General features: G+C 41.8%; 2 pseudogenes; one reads left to right on the top strand and one right to left on the bottom strand.

Annotated features, from left to right (window-relative positions):
* Positions 1-501: 501 nt before the first annotated feature.
* LOC124973869 (N-lysine methyltransferase KMT5A-like) lies at positions 502-1,576 on the bottom strand (annotated as a pseudogene).
* A 7,695-nt stretch (positions 1,577-9,271) lies between these two features.
* LOC124973884 (selenide, water dikinase 2-like) lies at positions 9,272-10,625 on the top strand (annotated as a pseudogene).
* The last annotated feature ends 5,749 nt before the right edge of the window (positions 10,626-16,374 follow it).

Below are 16,374 nucleotides of genomic sequence, written 5' to 3' on the forward strand. Positions count from 1 at the left end.
CTAGCTTACTGTGAAACCTGTATTGAAAATAGTCATACACTTCGAGATGCACCTGTTGAGATGTGAGAACAAGAGCTTGGAGACATCCCGTCCAGGCAGCGTGGCCCTGCACCCACCTGTCCTCAGACGCTGGGGTGTGGGCCTGTCCTGGCTCTTCATCTGGAGGCAGGCAACACCCGGCTTCCTAGGTCACCTTTGACTCTTTCCTCTAATACCTGTGCGGAGTCTTTGAATGCATGCGACGGAAGCACAAACGTTCAAGTTGTATGCAAAAAGTTATAAAAACAAGTAGAATATAAAAGTTTTGGTAATATAAGGCCATCTGTTCAAGTCCACCTTGGAAACCTGTAACAGATATTTAAATAGTACACTGAAAAGGCATCTGAAAATACTCTTTAAAAACATCTGAAGTAATCCGCTAAGATTAAGTATGTAAAAAAAATGATAATTTCCCTTTGAGGGCTTTTGTCCTTTGAAGAAGGAGACGGCAGGGAGGCGGGGTCAATGCTTCAGCCAAGGGTAGGCCTCGATGGAGGCCCGGCTGCGGTCCCGCAGTCATACAGCAGCTCCTCCCCCACCGCGTTGTTGCAGGAGGCGATGAGGATGAGGTGGGGCACGCCATCGATGTCGTGCAGCTTGGTCTGACAGTTCCCGCGCTGGCTGTGGTTGATCAGTCTTCCCAGGCGGTTTGTCTCTCCGGTCCGTCCACGCAGTAGGTTTTGCTCAGATACTGAAAGTAGTACATGTAGCAGCCTATGGAGGGGTCTTGTGCATACAGAGCCTCTTGCTTCTTGGCGTCGGTGATCTCAATGAGATCCCCGTGGTATTCCACCATGAAGTGACCCCGGGAGAACTGCTTGGTGGCGATCACATCCCTGCCTTTGCCATTAAGGAGGTCAGTCTTCATGCCTTCTTCCTTCCCGCTTTCGATCAGCTCATCAAGTCTCTTCCTTTCTGCAGACTGCACTTCAGCCTTGCTTTTCCTGGAGCTCCTTCGGACTGTTAGAAATCTGTGAGTTTGCGATTCTGTTGCATTTTTCCTTGAGCTTTTTTTTCGAGGGGCCTGTTTTCCCTTGAGAGGCTTTTTCAGAGCCTGCTTGGCAATGGCTGCATTGGTTGAATCACAAGACGAGGTTGGGGGTTGTGGAGTTTCTACTGCTTCAGATTTTTGGTTTGGAAAAGGTGCCAGGGGATCTCTCTTGGCGTCTTTGATCTTCTGTTCCTCTGACTTCAAGGAGCTTCTTATGGCGTTCCCAGCATTTCTTTTCTCGCTTCCTGTAGATTCCAGCTAATTCTTTCCATTTGACTTCATTATGTGCAACTGAGTTCTCTTCCTGAAGAGAGGGACACAAGGGATGGCAACTCCTAATAGGGCATTGCATTCCCTTTGAACCACAAGACCACTGTTCCCTCCCCACCAGGTGCAGCTGACCTAGAAACAGACAGCATTGTACCCATGCAGGGACTATACATCAGGCAACCTATTTTCTGCTCCAGGTCAGGCAACCATGGCAGAGGCAGCACAGAAAGGGTGATACCTGTGTGTGGAGAGGACTTAAGTCCTCACCGAAACCATTATGACACAAAGGAGCAGAGGCAGCTGTGTGAAATTGGTGGCATGTAGGCACAGAGGCACTCTCTTGCTGAGCAGCACACAAGTTGTAATACCATTGCCCTGTTTACCCAAACCCAGTGAGGCGACTGCAGTGACGACCCCCTCTGTGAGCCTGTGCTCTGGCACCAAGCTCATAGTTAGCACTAAGACCTGGGTGGCTCTTCCAAAGCCACACATGTTGCCAGGCTGAAGAATGAGCTGCAGACACTGCCCCTGTGCAGGCACCTCCTCCCTATTCCCCAGCTTTCCCGGGTCCAGAGCCTGGCTCTCCATGCTCATGCTCCCCTCTACGCTCCATCTTGCCATGATGTCCCCAATCCTAAGCTCTTGAGTCAGGCATTTGTGCCAATCACAGACGCTCTACCTACTCTCAGCTCCCTCTGGTGGTCTCTGACTCACCCACTACTTATCATGGTGATTCTCTCTAGATCAGACTATGTATGCTTGGAGGATACTTCCCTCCCAGGCAAGGAATTAAGACAGTTGCAATACAGATTGCCAGCTGAAGAATGAGAAAAGAGTTTGGAGTATCTTTCATACCACGCTGTGCAGTACCAATCATTTCCTCATGCATTAATATGTACCTTAAAAGTTGTTTTCTAATTTTTCTTTTATTTTTTGTTTTCTTAATTTATTTATTTTCACTTTTGCAGACTGCATGGATGCAAAATGTTACTGTGAGCTCACCAAGTAGACCTCTATCCTGAATCTGAGCATTTCTAGGGTGGAAGAAAATGCAGAGAAGTACATCTTTTTAATTCAACACCTCACTCTGCACTAGGCTCCAAGTTCTTTTCTCATTATTAAGCTGGCAATCTGTACAAACATCCATTTACTGTATGCTCTCAGGATGCCTTGGGGTAGAGGAGGAAAGGCAGGGCATAAAGGATGCTTTATCAAGCTACTGTGGCATCAGGAGCTCAAAGCTGCTGGGAGAACTAGGAACCTGTGAAGAGTGAGCCCTCAGAGTTAGCAAAACAGGGGTTGAGGTGTGGAGAATTTGCACACCCACTTCGCTCACTGGTTAAAGGCCCCTGCCTTGGTTCTTCTGCTACCTGACTCTTGGGAAGTCAAACAAGCTGCCACAGATAGTGAAAACACTTAGACACACTGTTGAATGTGTCAGCTGCTGGGAGCTGTGGGGGCATGCACTGGGATTTCCAGTTAAGGGGAGTCAATGTGGGCACAGTACCTTCAACCTGGATCCTCACTAAATTTTTAAGAAAAAAGGAAGAAGCAACTTTTACTGAATGCTCATAGAAAAGGCATCTTGCATCCAGGGTTTATATTCTATCTCATGCAATTTAATCTTCACAATAATTTTTCAAATGTTGTACCATTATTTCCAGTTTCATTTTTAGGAACTGAGACCCAGAGACCATGAAATCCCTTCCACAGGTGCCATCAGGAAGGGGTGCACTGGGTTCCTTTGAAGGGACCTCAAGCCCCTGTTCTTTTCACTTTCTCCAGCACAGTTATCAGAATTCCAGTACTAGTTTCTTTTCTCACTTACATAAAAATTGTTTCTGAAACTCCAGATTGAACAGTGACTAAGGAAATAGAAGTCAAGACAGCGAAGCTTGTAGTTGTGAGGAGAATTTGAAATGTGGTCCTTCCTGGACTGGCTCATATTACAGTTAATGACGTGGAAAGGGGAGGAAATAACACTTTAGTGAAATCTGCACATGGCCCCAGATTGGAAGGTGCTATAAACCCCCACACTTTAGGACAGAGGGACAAGGCTATGTAAACCCAGTGTGTAGAGAGAAGTCTCTAAAGACAGGTTAACAGGGCAGGGAGCTCAGGACAACTGCTGGTTCAGTCCTGGAACAAAATAACCACAGGTTGAGAGAGGAGGAGGAGGAAAAGACTCAAGCAGAGCACACTTGACAGGAGCTTCAGAGCTACACATGTTCAGAACTACTGACACTATTTCCAGAAGCAGGATAAGTGCGGTGACATGATCAATTAGGGGGAGTGACATCCTTCCTTCAAGGAGGCTGGGAAGACCATACCCTGATACAGTGTTTATTTCCTAACTCTGAAACTCCAAGGTAGCATGTCTGTGCAAATAGCCAAGAACCTATGAAGAAACAGTGCGTGCATGATTGCAATGCCTGCAAGAGAGGCCATGCACAGAGCTTACTCTAGTATGGATGCCTTGAACTTTCAAATGGACCTGCACATGTATCCTGGAACTCCCAGTGATAACTGCAGAGAAGAACTTCACTCTTTCTCTTTCAGCTGAGTGGGCTGGAGCCTGGGAGTGGAGAGAGTGTGTGTGAGAGGGGTCTCACAGAGTTCAAGGAACATGCTTAGAGACACACAATCCCTGCTCTCTCCCAGTCCATTTGGCTTTGAGGGGTACCTCTTCTTGCCTATCAACTCCAGAAGGAATTTCTGTTTTTCCTGTTTTTATTTTTTGGAGATGAAGCACATTATCAAAAGCAATAAAATACTGCACAGAAGATTATTACACTCATCAAGTTATGCCAAGGCTATTGGAAGTGGAATAAAATGGGAGTCCGAGAGTCCCACAAACTCTGCACCTTCCTTGTTCCCCAAACTGCCTTCAGAGGGCTCCTTTGTTCTGCAGGATACATTGGAAAAACTCTCTTCTGATTGATCCCCCAAATATTCTACCAGTTGTAAAATCTTTTCCAGTTTTATTGAGGAAGTATTGCTAAAGGAAACATATATACTTCTTGATACATCATAATTATGCATAACAGTGAGATTCATTATGCCATATTCATACATGCACATAATTTGGTTTTATCAATTGGATGTATTTAAGGTATATATGTATACATTGTGAAGGATTGTGCACAACCAAGGTAATCAATATATCCATTAACTCACATAGTTACTATTTTCTTCTGTGTGTCTGTGGAGAGTACTTAAGATCTGCCTGATTAGTAGGGTTTAATTTAAAATATAATGTTACCAACTGTAGTCATTATGTCCTATGTTAGATCTCCAGAACTAATTCATGGAATCTCTGTACTGTACCAACATTTGCTCATTTTCTCTCCCCATAACACACTAGTACGTGAGTACTTTACATCCATATGTAAGTGAAACCAGGCAGCATTGTGTTCTGAGCCTGGCTTTTCATCACTTAACACGATGTCCTCCACATTCATCCACATTTCCCCAATGTCTGGATTTCCATCTTTCATGGCTGAGTACTCCTCCACTGGGTGTCTATGCCATTCTATACTGATCCTTTCATTCACTGATGGACCTGATGAACAGTTAGGTCTTTCTGCTTTAAGCTATCATGGATAATTCTGCCATGAATATGGGAGTGCAGGTATCTTTCAAAGATCCTGATTTTAATTCTTTTGGATAAATAGCCAGAAGTGGAATTATTGCATCAAATGATAGTTCTCTTTTTAATTTTTTCAGGACTCTTCATCTAATTTTCCATGATGGCCATATCAATTCACATCCCACCAATAACGTACAAATTATTTTTTCTTTATAAACTTGTCAGTTTTAAAATACTGTAGCTTAGTCTTCTCCATCATTAAATGTTACATCAGTATAGTTTCTGGTTTGAACGGGAGAAAAATCATTATGAAAAATAATTCACTAGTATTGCGGTGATTCTGATACTCCCTTCAGGTTCATGCCCATTAGTTCCTGAAGGACCTAGGCTGCTCATTATTGCCCAGGAATTGGAACCTTCTTATCACTCACCAGAGGCTAACAACTAAAATAACAGAAGCTAACTGGAGAAATGGAAGGGACAAAGCTATTGCATCAGGTCTTTTTTTTTTTTTTTTTTCAGCTGAAGAGTTAAAATAATTATTAAACTGTCCTTAAATGATCCTGAAAATGTAGCACTGAAATGAAAAAAAAAAAAGGACAGAAAGAAGAAGAGAAGGAACAAAGAAGGGAGAAGGGAAAGAAGGGAGAGAGGTAGGAGGTGAGAAGGGAAGGAAGGAAAGGAGGGAAAAAGATAAAAAAGAAAAGAGAAAAGAAAAGAAAGAAGGAAGAAGTGGGAAAGAGAGAGGAGGGAGCAAAAGAGAATGGAGAAGGAAGAAAGGAGGGAGGGAGAGAGTAAGGAAAAGGAGGAAGGGAAGGAAGGAATGTCCTTGGAGAACATACTGCAAGGTATTTCCGTAGAGTAACCACCCCACTCTGGAACCAGCCTGCACTTTCCAAGCTTTAACCCTGCAAGTCCTGGGCCTCAGGCCTGGACAACCCCAATTTTAGGCTCCATGTCCCTCTGTAAATGCCATACCATTCCCAATCAGGACGACATCAGGAGTAGACAGAAAATATGCTCAGGAACCATGCCAGAGAGCTCCTGGAAATTCCAAGCCTGGAAATGGAGGCAAATTGTGTTCATCCAGAGCTTATTCCTGGCATAGATGGGGATGTGTGGGTGAAAGCAGAGCAGGTTTTCAGTTTAGCCAGGGCATGTGGTGCAAGGCACAGATTGAGGACTAGATCTGAGATTCCCTCCCACCTCCACCATTTCTGATATCCTTCTGGTGTTTCTATCTAGCAGTGACATGAGGCCTAGGTTCCTTGCAAGATTTAAGATTCAAGTTACTTTAGTTTGTGGGTGCACCCACAATGCCCAAGTGTAACTTTGCCACATCCTCATCAGTGTTTGTTGTCATTTGTATTCTTGAAGACAGCCATTCTAACTGGATTGAGATGAAACCTCAGTCACTTTTGATTTGCATTTCCCCAATTGCCAAGGATGGATTCTGAACATTATTGCACATACTTGTTGGCCATTTGTATATCTCTGTCTTCTTTTGAGAAATATCTGTCTTTATCATTTGGCTACTGATTGGGTTTTTTGTTTCTTTTTTTACTTTTGTTGTTTTTTGTTTTGGGTGTTAAGTTTGTTGAATTATTTTCTGACAAAGGTTTCCTTCCATTCTGTAGGCTTTCTTTTCATGCTCTTAATTGTTTGCTTTGCTGTGCAGAAGATTTTAATATGAAGCTGTCCTACTGGTTGATTCTTGCTGGGCTTCTGTTAATTAAAAAATTGTAATTCTTTGTAAGAACTTAACCTATGACAGTTGTATATCAAAAAATGTATAATTCAGACTTCTATTTAGCCATTAATAAGAATTAAATTATGTCATTTACTTATAAATGGATGGAACTGGAGAGCATGCTATGTGAAATAAGCCAGAATCATAACAGCAAGGGTCGAATGTTTCTGTCTTACATGGAAGCTAGAGAGAAATCAGGAATTTCTTGTAAAAAGAGTATCTCATAAAAATAGAAAGGAGAACAGTGGAGGAGAGGAATGGGATGGAGGTCGAGGGAGAAAGGATGGGAAAGGGGAGAAACCACAGAATGAAATGCACCAAGTTAATGCCACGTGCATGTGTGAACATATCCCAGCGATTTCCACTTTTATGTATAAAATGCACCAAGTTAAAAAAAAAATACAAAGAATAAAGGTAAGAAAGTCCTAGGGTGTAGAGAAAGGGGGTTGAAAATGAGGGAAGGAAAAGAGGAAATACTAGGAATTGGGATGAACAAGCTGTCTATATTGATATATCTCTCAGAAGGAACCCACCCCTACTTATTACTATCATTCATTAATAAAAACCTACAAGTGTTCAAGCTACAAATAACTTTAATTCACTAATTTACCCATTGCCAATCAGCCAATGGCAAATCCTCATTCAGATTTTAGACTATGTTAAAATGTTTCTTGTTTTCTGTGAGTTCTTCCCTTGGTGCCTCTAAACACATAGTGAAAATGTAGACTTCATAATAAAGGAAATTACATTTTTGTTAAATTAAACTCATAATCACAAATATTACTAATTTAATTCTCCTATTTTTTCAAAAACAGGTTTTGGACATTTAATTGCCTAACACTGCAAAAAGTTTACATTTTAATCAAATTTCACATTTTAATTATAATTTAATTTTCAATCAAATATTTAGGTTAATTTAAAAGTATTTTTTGCAAGAACTTCATCTACAATAGTTCTGTATCAAAAAAGGTATAATACAGAAGAGAAAACACATGCCAGTGTTTAATAGAAACTATAAAATGATCAATTGTAGCAAATATTCTCAAAGATTAAAAATCTCCAAATGGAGTTTTGTAATAAGTACACACAAGTGAGGTCAGAGTCCAGTGAGACCTGGTTTTACTCTTGTCACTGTATCTTTCTGCAACTATTATGAGCACCCTCCCATCTGGCAAGCCATCTAATAAGAGGACAATTAGCGTTCCATGCAGTGTCATCTGAAAACTTTGGAGGAAGGATTCCTGCAGCAAGGCAACTCTTCAGAGTGCCTCTGAGCAGGGTCTAAAAGCCCACCCCTAGATATTCCTTGTTTCAGTTCTCCAACATGCTCAGCATGGCACACACTAGGAGAATCAGACTTTACTGGACCACAGTAGTCTAATAAATTGTGAGATTATACAAGCCCTGTTTACTATGAGCTGGAATCCAGCCAAGGGCTTCCCAGGCAGGGAGAAGGAACCATGCTGAGGGATTGCAGAGCTGCATCTGCAGGTGAGTAAGCACATGGGGAGGCAGAGCATCCATGTGGTCCTCTCACAGTCTGCACTGCCAGTCAGAGGTAGCTCATGGGGCAGCACCATAGTAAATTGAGACACCGGGTGGGAGTATTGATCAGTGGTACAGCACCTGTCCAGAGCATGTGGGCCCTGAGTTTCCTCTCCAGTGTCACCCAAAATAAAACTAATAAATAAAAAGGGGACTTGACAACCTGGAGGTGTCAGTGAAGAGTTCATGTGTAAATGAATAACTTGAGCCACCTCTGTTCCATAGACACACTTTTGAAAGTCAGCCATTCAGTGGGAATTTTGTGGTTCTGAGTCAGCCCATCAGCAATAGCCACACTCTCTAACAGCTCACTTCCAGAGCTGACACACTGATCAATCCTGGGATACTTCCTCTTCTTAGACTCCTCTAATTCATAATCCCCCCCCCCACCAAACCTGTAAAAATCCCAACTTTTCTTTGGTTTCTAAAGACTGTTTTGCCAGGACAGCTCTCCCCTGCTTAGCAAGCATCACGACAAATCCTGGCTTCTGATACGGTTCTCCTTTGTATTCCTGATAAACACACCAGAACCAATGAAGCAGAAACAATATTCCAAAAATAATAGAAGAAAAATTCCATGAACTAAAGAGAAGAATGAATCTGATGATTAGAGAATTTATATAGTTTCGTGAAATAAACACTGAGAAGTCCACATCTGAAGAAAGTCTTGAACTCTAATTCAATAGAAAAATATACATAGAAATGCATAAAATTAAATATTATCTAGGAAAGATAGGGAAGGACAGAGAGTAGAAAAAGAAATTTAACCAGTTTCATACCACTTTCTTCTTCACACAAAGAAGAAAAAATTAAAAAAAATAATTGAGTTCAAAAAGAGACAATGGGTGTCAGACACTCTAAGAATATCTAATAATGTTAGAGAATCAGAATATCTAATAATGTTAAAGAATATCTAAAAGGGAGGCCCGGAAGGCGGCGTGAACAGTGAGTTTTGTGGCACGAGACCTGCTTGGAGAAGCTCTTCTGGTAATGTCTGACTGTTACTTCAAATTAACCTGAATAGAAAATAAAAGGACCATCTCCTCTTTTTCCCACCCCTCCCTCCTCTATCTGCCAGGCCGGCGCGATGGCGGAGGCCGCTGCGGGCGCCTGCGGAGAGGCCATTGCGGCATCTGTGGCCGGCTGCGGAAGGCTCCTCGGGCCGGCGGGCTTGTCTCTCGGCCGGGGCTTTTCAAGCTACTGGCCCTTCGATCCCTAGACGTTGGGCCTCAGCCCGAGCTGGCAGCTGACCAGCTTCTCTGGCATGAAGGGCTGAAGCTGCAAGGTCCCCCAGGAGATGCTGCTCAAACTCCTGGCTGGACTGACGGTACCTGACGTGTGGCCCCAACCCAAATGGGGCCTGGTCGGAGGCCAGGAAGAGGCAGCCCAGGAAGCTTGCCTGACCTCCGGGGCAGGCCCCAGCCCAACCTTTCCATTCTTGAGCATTGGAATGGATCCTGCGTCATCCCCCTGAGGCACAGAGGCCTATCACTGGTGCAGACCACAGGCTTCTTTTACCCCTTGGTGGAAGATCCCTACATGATGGGGCATATAGCTTGTGCTAATGTGCTGAGTGACCTCTACACCATGGGCATTACTGAATGTGACAACATGTTAATGTTACCCAGTGTCAGCCAGAGTATGAATGAGGAGGAACTAGAAAAGGTAACACCACTCATGATCAAAGGTTTTTGGAGTGCTGCTGAGGAGGGAGGCACAGCAGTGACAGGTGAACAAACAGTGGTCAACCCTTGGATTTTCATCGTGGAGTTGCCACAGTGGTGTGTCAGCCAAATGAATTCATAATGCCTGACAATGCAGTTGTAGGGAATGTGCTCATGTTAACCAAACCATTAGGCACTCAAGTGGCCGCTAATGCCCACCAATGGCTGGATAATCCTGAAAGGTGGAATAAGATAAAAATGGTGATCCCCAGAGAAGAGGTAGAACTGGCCTATCAGGAAGCAATGTTCAATATGGCTACCCTGAATAGAACTGCTGCTAGATTAATGCATACTTTTAATGCCCATGCAGCCACCGATATCACAGGCTTTGGCATTTTAGGGCACTCTCAGAACCTCACAAAACAGCAAAGAAATGAGGTGTCCTTTGTCATTCATAATCTGCTGATCATTGCCAAGATGACTGCCATCAGCAAGGACAGCCCGAGGTTTGGACTACTTCAAGGAACATTAGCTGAAACCTCTGGGGGATTACTAATTTGCCTGCCAAGAGAACAAGCAGCTCAATTTTGCTCTGAAATCAAATCTTCCAAGTATGGAGAGGGTTACCAAGCATGGATCGTCGGCATTGTGGAAAAGGGAAACCAAACGGCCCATATCATTGTCAAGCCTGGAGTTATTGAAGTTCTACCTCGTGGGGTCACTGCTGGTGCTCTTGTTCCTGATAATTCCAATGCCTCCTCTGAGCCTAACTCCTGAAATGGAATAGCAGAAGTTGTTGGGAACTTAGAACGTTTATATAAAATCATGGACGATTCTCAGGAGTCGATTTTAAGAAACTTCTAAAGAAGGCTACCTACATAGTGGTTCTAGCAGCCCTTTCTTGGTGATTTGAATCAGCCCATGAGTAACTGCCTTTATGTACATTCCAAGGCCAAAAGTAACACTTTGGACTTTGGGAGGACATGTGTTCATCTCTTGGGTGTAGGAGGAGCAGGAAGAACCTTTCCAAAGCAAGATGAGTCTGTTCCAGTTTGAGGGTTTTTTCTTTGCACTGGTTTAATTCATTTCTGCACAGGGAATGAGACTACTAAAATTACATACTCAAAAAGTAAATTGCAAAATTAAAATATAAAGAAGAAGAAAAGAAGCAGCAGCAGCAATGAGTTTGGACCAAAATTGTTGATAAATCTAAGTTGTTAAGAGAGATCTTATAATACAATGTCAAATTCTTTATTAGATTTTTATGAGGAACTGGCTCTTTCCTTCTCTGGACAAGAATTGAGCAGCTTGTCCAATGACTGGGAAAGGAGGACCTGCAACCATCTGACTTCGTCTTTGTTAATGATGTCTTTCCCTCTAAAACCCACTAAGAATTGGGAAAGGCAGAGCAAGTCCTAGAGCCCAGGATGTGGTGGTCATTAAAATGTTAAATTTTGTCCTAAAAATTCCTGGTGATTTAATTAATAAAGAGTAATTTCTTATAGTTAAATAAGAGTGACTTTGTTGGAAAACAAAAGCAAAACAACAACAAAAAAAGAATATCTAATAATGTTAGAGAATGTTTTCCAAGGGGTCAAATAAATATTAAAATCATTTCACTAGGGCCATCGTATTACACAGTCCCCAGGCTGCCAATCACAAACTAATGAGGTGCATTGTCAAATGGTACTTCAATAAAATCTAACCCAAACTGCATTTGTTCATGTATTTATTTATTTTTGTACTTGATTTAAATAGAAGACACAGTTTTGCTCCAGGAGGAATATAATTGCAGCTCCTTTAGTGCCTATATATTCCTGTGTCTGCTTTTGATGAAGCCTCAGTGGTTCAAGTTCTGAGTATTGGTAAGTTCCTCCTTTGAATATTGGTAAATGGGAAGAGTTGTCATTTAAATGTGGTTTTGGGAAAACTAATAAGGTTCCAAGTTTTAGTAAGTCTTAAACTTCATAGGCTGTTAAAAGTAGTATTAGGTATATTTGGGAATTATATGACTAGATCCCAAAGAAGTAAAACAAATTCCCAACACTATGTGACCCTGGAGACACAGATTGCCTGAAATGATGAGCAATGCTTTCCGTTTTATGCAGGTTTCTCCTGCCCTCTGGGGGAAACTTCCTAAGAGACAACAAACCTGTGAGAAAAGTTTCAAAAGCAATGTGTGAGCTTACAGACACCCTGTGAAGACATTCCATGGGAATATTTTAGCAAATAAACTGCAGTATAGCAAAATACCCTACAAAGCATAACAAAGCTCCCAGAACTTTCCAATCCCTCCTGCTTCTATACTGAATTTCTCTCTTAGTTACTCTCCTCTGTCTGTCTTTGTCTCTATCCCCACCACACGTACATGCACACGCACATACACACACACACACACACACACACACACACACACACACAATTTCCTTTGGAAGTCCTTCTTCCACCTGGATTCATACCTGGACACTGAGCAGAGGGTAGAGGGGTTGGGAAAAGATCTTGGAGGCTGACCATTTGCATTTGTCTTATCAACCATAATAATGAAAACCTCTCTGCATCAGTGCCATCATCCGTGGAATGGGACTAATCAAAGTGCCTACTTTGCTGATGATGTTACAGGACCTATTGCAGGTGACACATGTGGAGCAGTGCCTGGCATCTAGTAAACATGTGTAACTGTGAGCCACTCTGATGCTACCCAAGAAGTCCCCTTCAGCAGAGCATGGTGTTGGAAGAGCAGGTGAGAGAACTCTCCTTGGAGAAATGCTTAGGTATTGTTCCCGGCTGAACTATGGGTCCCCAAACTCATTTGCTCAAGTTCTACTTCCCAGAAACTCAGAGTTGTACTACATTTGGAGATAAGTCCTTCAAAGGATAAATAAGGTAAAACGGGATCCTTAGGGTGTGATAACAGATGTCTTTATGAGATTGGGACACAGATAAAGACAGCACACATGGCACATGGAGATGACTTGGTGAGAACTCAGGGAGAAACATGTCCAGAGACAGGCTTCAGAAAAAGCCCACTCTGATGACATCTTGAATTGGACTTCCAGTCTCCAGAGCTGGGAGAAAAAATATTTCCATTTTGTACGCCACCCAGTCCCAGGTACCTGTGGCAGCGCCTCCCAAAAATTAACACAATCACCAATACCATACTTTTCAAAAATTGTCTTACTGAGAAAAAGAATATGCCTATAGGGAAGAAAAGTCTAAAACATAAACACAGAGTTGTCTGAACATGATGGAGCTAAAGCCAAGAACACTGCCTCCAGAGGTGCCTCCCTCATCTTCTAAATGAGCAGGTCATTGGCCTTTGTCTTTAAAAAAAAAAAAAAACTTATGAAAGACTCAGAAACGTGCATTACTTTATACCTATCCATTATTACATTTGCAAATTTCACATGCTCTGTGGCATGGGACTATACTTTATTAGTCTCTGTTTTTTATATAGGGTACTATTTCTTGAACATAGTGTATGTGCACATTCATCAACTGATGGGCATCTGGGATGTTCCTGTTTTATATCATTGATAATCAAGCTTTACTGAGTTTTCCCAAGCATACTTTCTGGGAAACAAATGCTCAATTCTCCAGGGTGTGTACTTAGAATTGGGCTGGGAAAATCATTATAAAAGTCATTATATAAGAGATTGTTCCCATATCCTATTCCTCTTTCAGTGAGTGACACTTTCCCCACCTGCACTTGAAACTGCCATTTATTTTTTCTTTTAGTCATTTAGATAAGTATATAATGATACTTTTCTGGTTTTAATTTGCAATTCCCTGAGTAATAATGAGATTCAGTGTTCTATCATATGGTTATTTTATTGACCATCTGAACTTTATCTTTAATCAAATATCTGTCAACATTTTAATTTTTCTAATTGTGCTGTCTACCTTTTTTATTGCTTGGTAAAAGACCTTTATAGATGGTGGGGAAAAGTTCTTCATTTGTTTTATGGGTGGAAAATGTTCTCTCTTTGTGAGGCTTACATTTTTCATCTTTAGAAAGATCTTTTAATACCAGAAATTCTTAATTTTATTGCATTTTGTGTTATCAATCTCTCTTTTGTGTATGTTACAGAGTTCATGAGAATTCCAAATGACCATGCATGCTGAGACAAACTGAAAGGGGAAAAATGGTCCTTCAATGATCATGCCAGGCAAGCGGCACCTGGGCGCAGGCTAGCACCTCAAAGAACTCCCAGCACCTGAATTTTGGAAGTACAGAGTTTATAAAGGCAAAAACCACAAAACCCACAAGGACACATGAGCACAGGTAAGTCAGAAAGACCCTGTTGAGACAGATATTATGATTACATGAGTTAATTGTTTTGATTATACATTTCAGAGTCATTTTGTTATGCACCAGGGTCATTATCCTACAGGAAGTTCTTACTATACTGTCAACACAGATACAGTTGTGTCTATGTTGAAAACGTTACAAGCAAGCATACAACGGGGTCAGGTCAGAACAAAATGGCATTACTTTTTTCTTTTCCATTTCAGTTTATATTTAAGAAATTATTCTCTTTCTTGACTCCAATAAGATTATCTTCTCAAAGCCTTTTTTTATTAAAATGTTTTTTTTTTATTTTTACAGACTGCATTTTGATTCATTGTACACAAATTGGGTACAACTTTTCACTTCTATGGTTGTACACAATGTAGATTCACACCCTTCATGTAGTCATTCATATACATAGGGTAGTACTGTTTCCTTCTACTATCTTTCTGTCCTCCACCCCCTTCCACCCCATTTTCCTCTATACCATACAAAGTTCCTTCATTCTTCTCTTCCCCCCACCACCCCGCCTTGTTATATATTGTCATGCACTAATCAGAGAAAACAATTTTTTGGGTGTGGCCTATTTCACTTAGCATGATATTTTCCAACTTCATCCACTTACCAGCAAATGTCATAATTTTATTCTTTTTTATTGCTGAGTAATATTCCATCATGTATATATACCACAGTTTCTTAATCATTCATAAATGGAAGGGCATCTAGGTTGGTTCCACAATTTAGCTATTGTGAATTGAGCTGCTATGAACATTGATGTGGCTGCATCACTGTAGTATGCTGATTTTTAAGTCCTTTGGGTGTAAACTGAGGAGTGGGATAGCTGGGTCAAATAGTGGATCCATTCCAAGTTTTCTGAGCAATCTCCATACTGCTGAAAACCTTATTTTTATGCCTTTTCCATTTAGATTTTAAGTGAGCAGGGTGTTGTCTAGGAAAGTCTCTGGCCTCTGCCTGTCCCTAAAGTGAGTAAACGCCTGGGCTGGCCAGTGGCTTGCACTTGCCACTGCAGGTGGTAGGGAGTCAGCAACAAAATGTCACATACTTCCTTTCTCCAGGAGAGAATAGGAAGCTGCTGGGGGCAGCTGACTGAAGGATGGCAGGCATTTGAAGAGCAGCTCAAACACATCATCTCCAGGGAACAGACCCAGAGCCCTCAGTCAGACACTGAGCAGTCCCCGCCCATGTGCTGCACTCAGAACTGGGAATATACTGTTACGAGGCACTGGATTTGATTTTGTGGTGGTTTCTCTGCTGCATTGTCAGGTGAAATTCCTCCTGAGTCCAGCTACAATGTCATCAAAGTCACCGAAATCACAGATAGGCTTCTTGGTCACTACAGCCAGGCCAGAGTATGGTGCAGGAAAGAGGCAAGTCCATCACTGACAGGATTCTAGGCCTTCACGTGAACTTGGCTTGTTCATTTCCTACTGAAACATTTGCTCTGATGCCTGAGATGAGGTTTGAGATCAGTTTTAGGTTGAAAACAAAATTGAGAGGAGAGTACCAAGAGTTCCCATCTGTCCTTTGTACCTACATAATCATAGCCTCCACTTTATCAATATCCCCTGAGTATTCTTCTCATTGATGAACTTATATTGACACATCCTGTTCACTGAAGAAGTATAGTTTATATTGGGGTTCACTCTTGGCAATGTCCATTCTGTGGATTTAAACAAATGTATAATGACAGGTGCTCATCACTGTGATATCATAGAGGACTTTCACTCCCCTTAAGTGTCTTGTCCTGGCCACCTCCCCCACTCTCAACCATTGGCAATCACTCACCTTTTTCCTGTCTCCATAGTTTGGACAGTTCCAGAATGCCATCATCATGTACTCTGTACCTTTTTCTGATTGACTTCTTTGACTTGGTCATGTGCATTTAATTTTACTCTGTTTCTTTGTGGCTTTAAAGGCAAAACACTATCCCATTGTCTGGATGTACCACTGCTTATCTCTCCACTTACCTACTGAAGGATATGCTGGCTGCTTCCATGTTTGTAGGTTACAAACAAGCTGCAATAAACATTTGTGAACATTTTTTTGATTCAACACACGTTTTCAACTTCTCTGGGTCAATACCAAGAAATGTGATTGCTCTATGTTACACTAAGAGTGTATTTAGTTTAGTTAGGTAGTTTATTTTTGTATCGAGGATTAAACCCGGGGGGCCTAACCATAAAGACACATCCCCACTTCTTTTTATTTCTTTTATTT

Source organism: Sciurus carolinensis, unplaced genomic scaffold (assembly GCF_902686445.1).
Source record: "Sciurus carolinensis unplaced genomic scaffold, mSciCar1.2, whole genome shotgun sequence".
NCBI classification, from domain to species: Eukaryota; Metazoa; Chordata; class Mammalia; order Rodentia; family Sciuridae; genus Sciurus; species Sciurus carolinensis.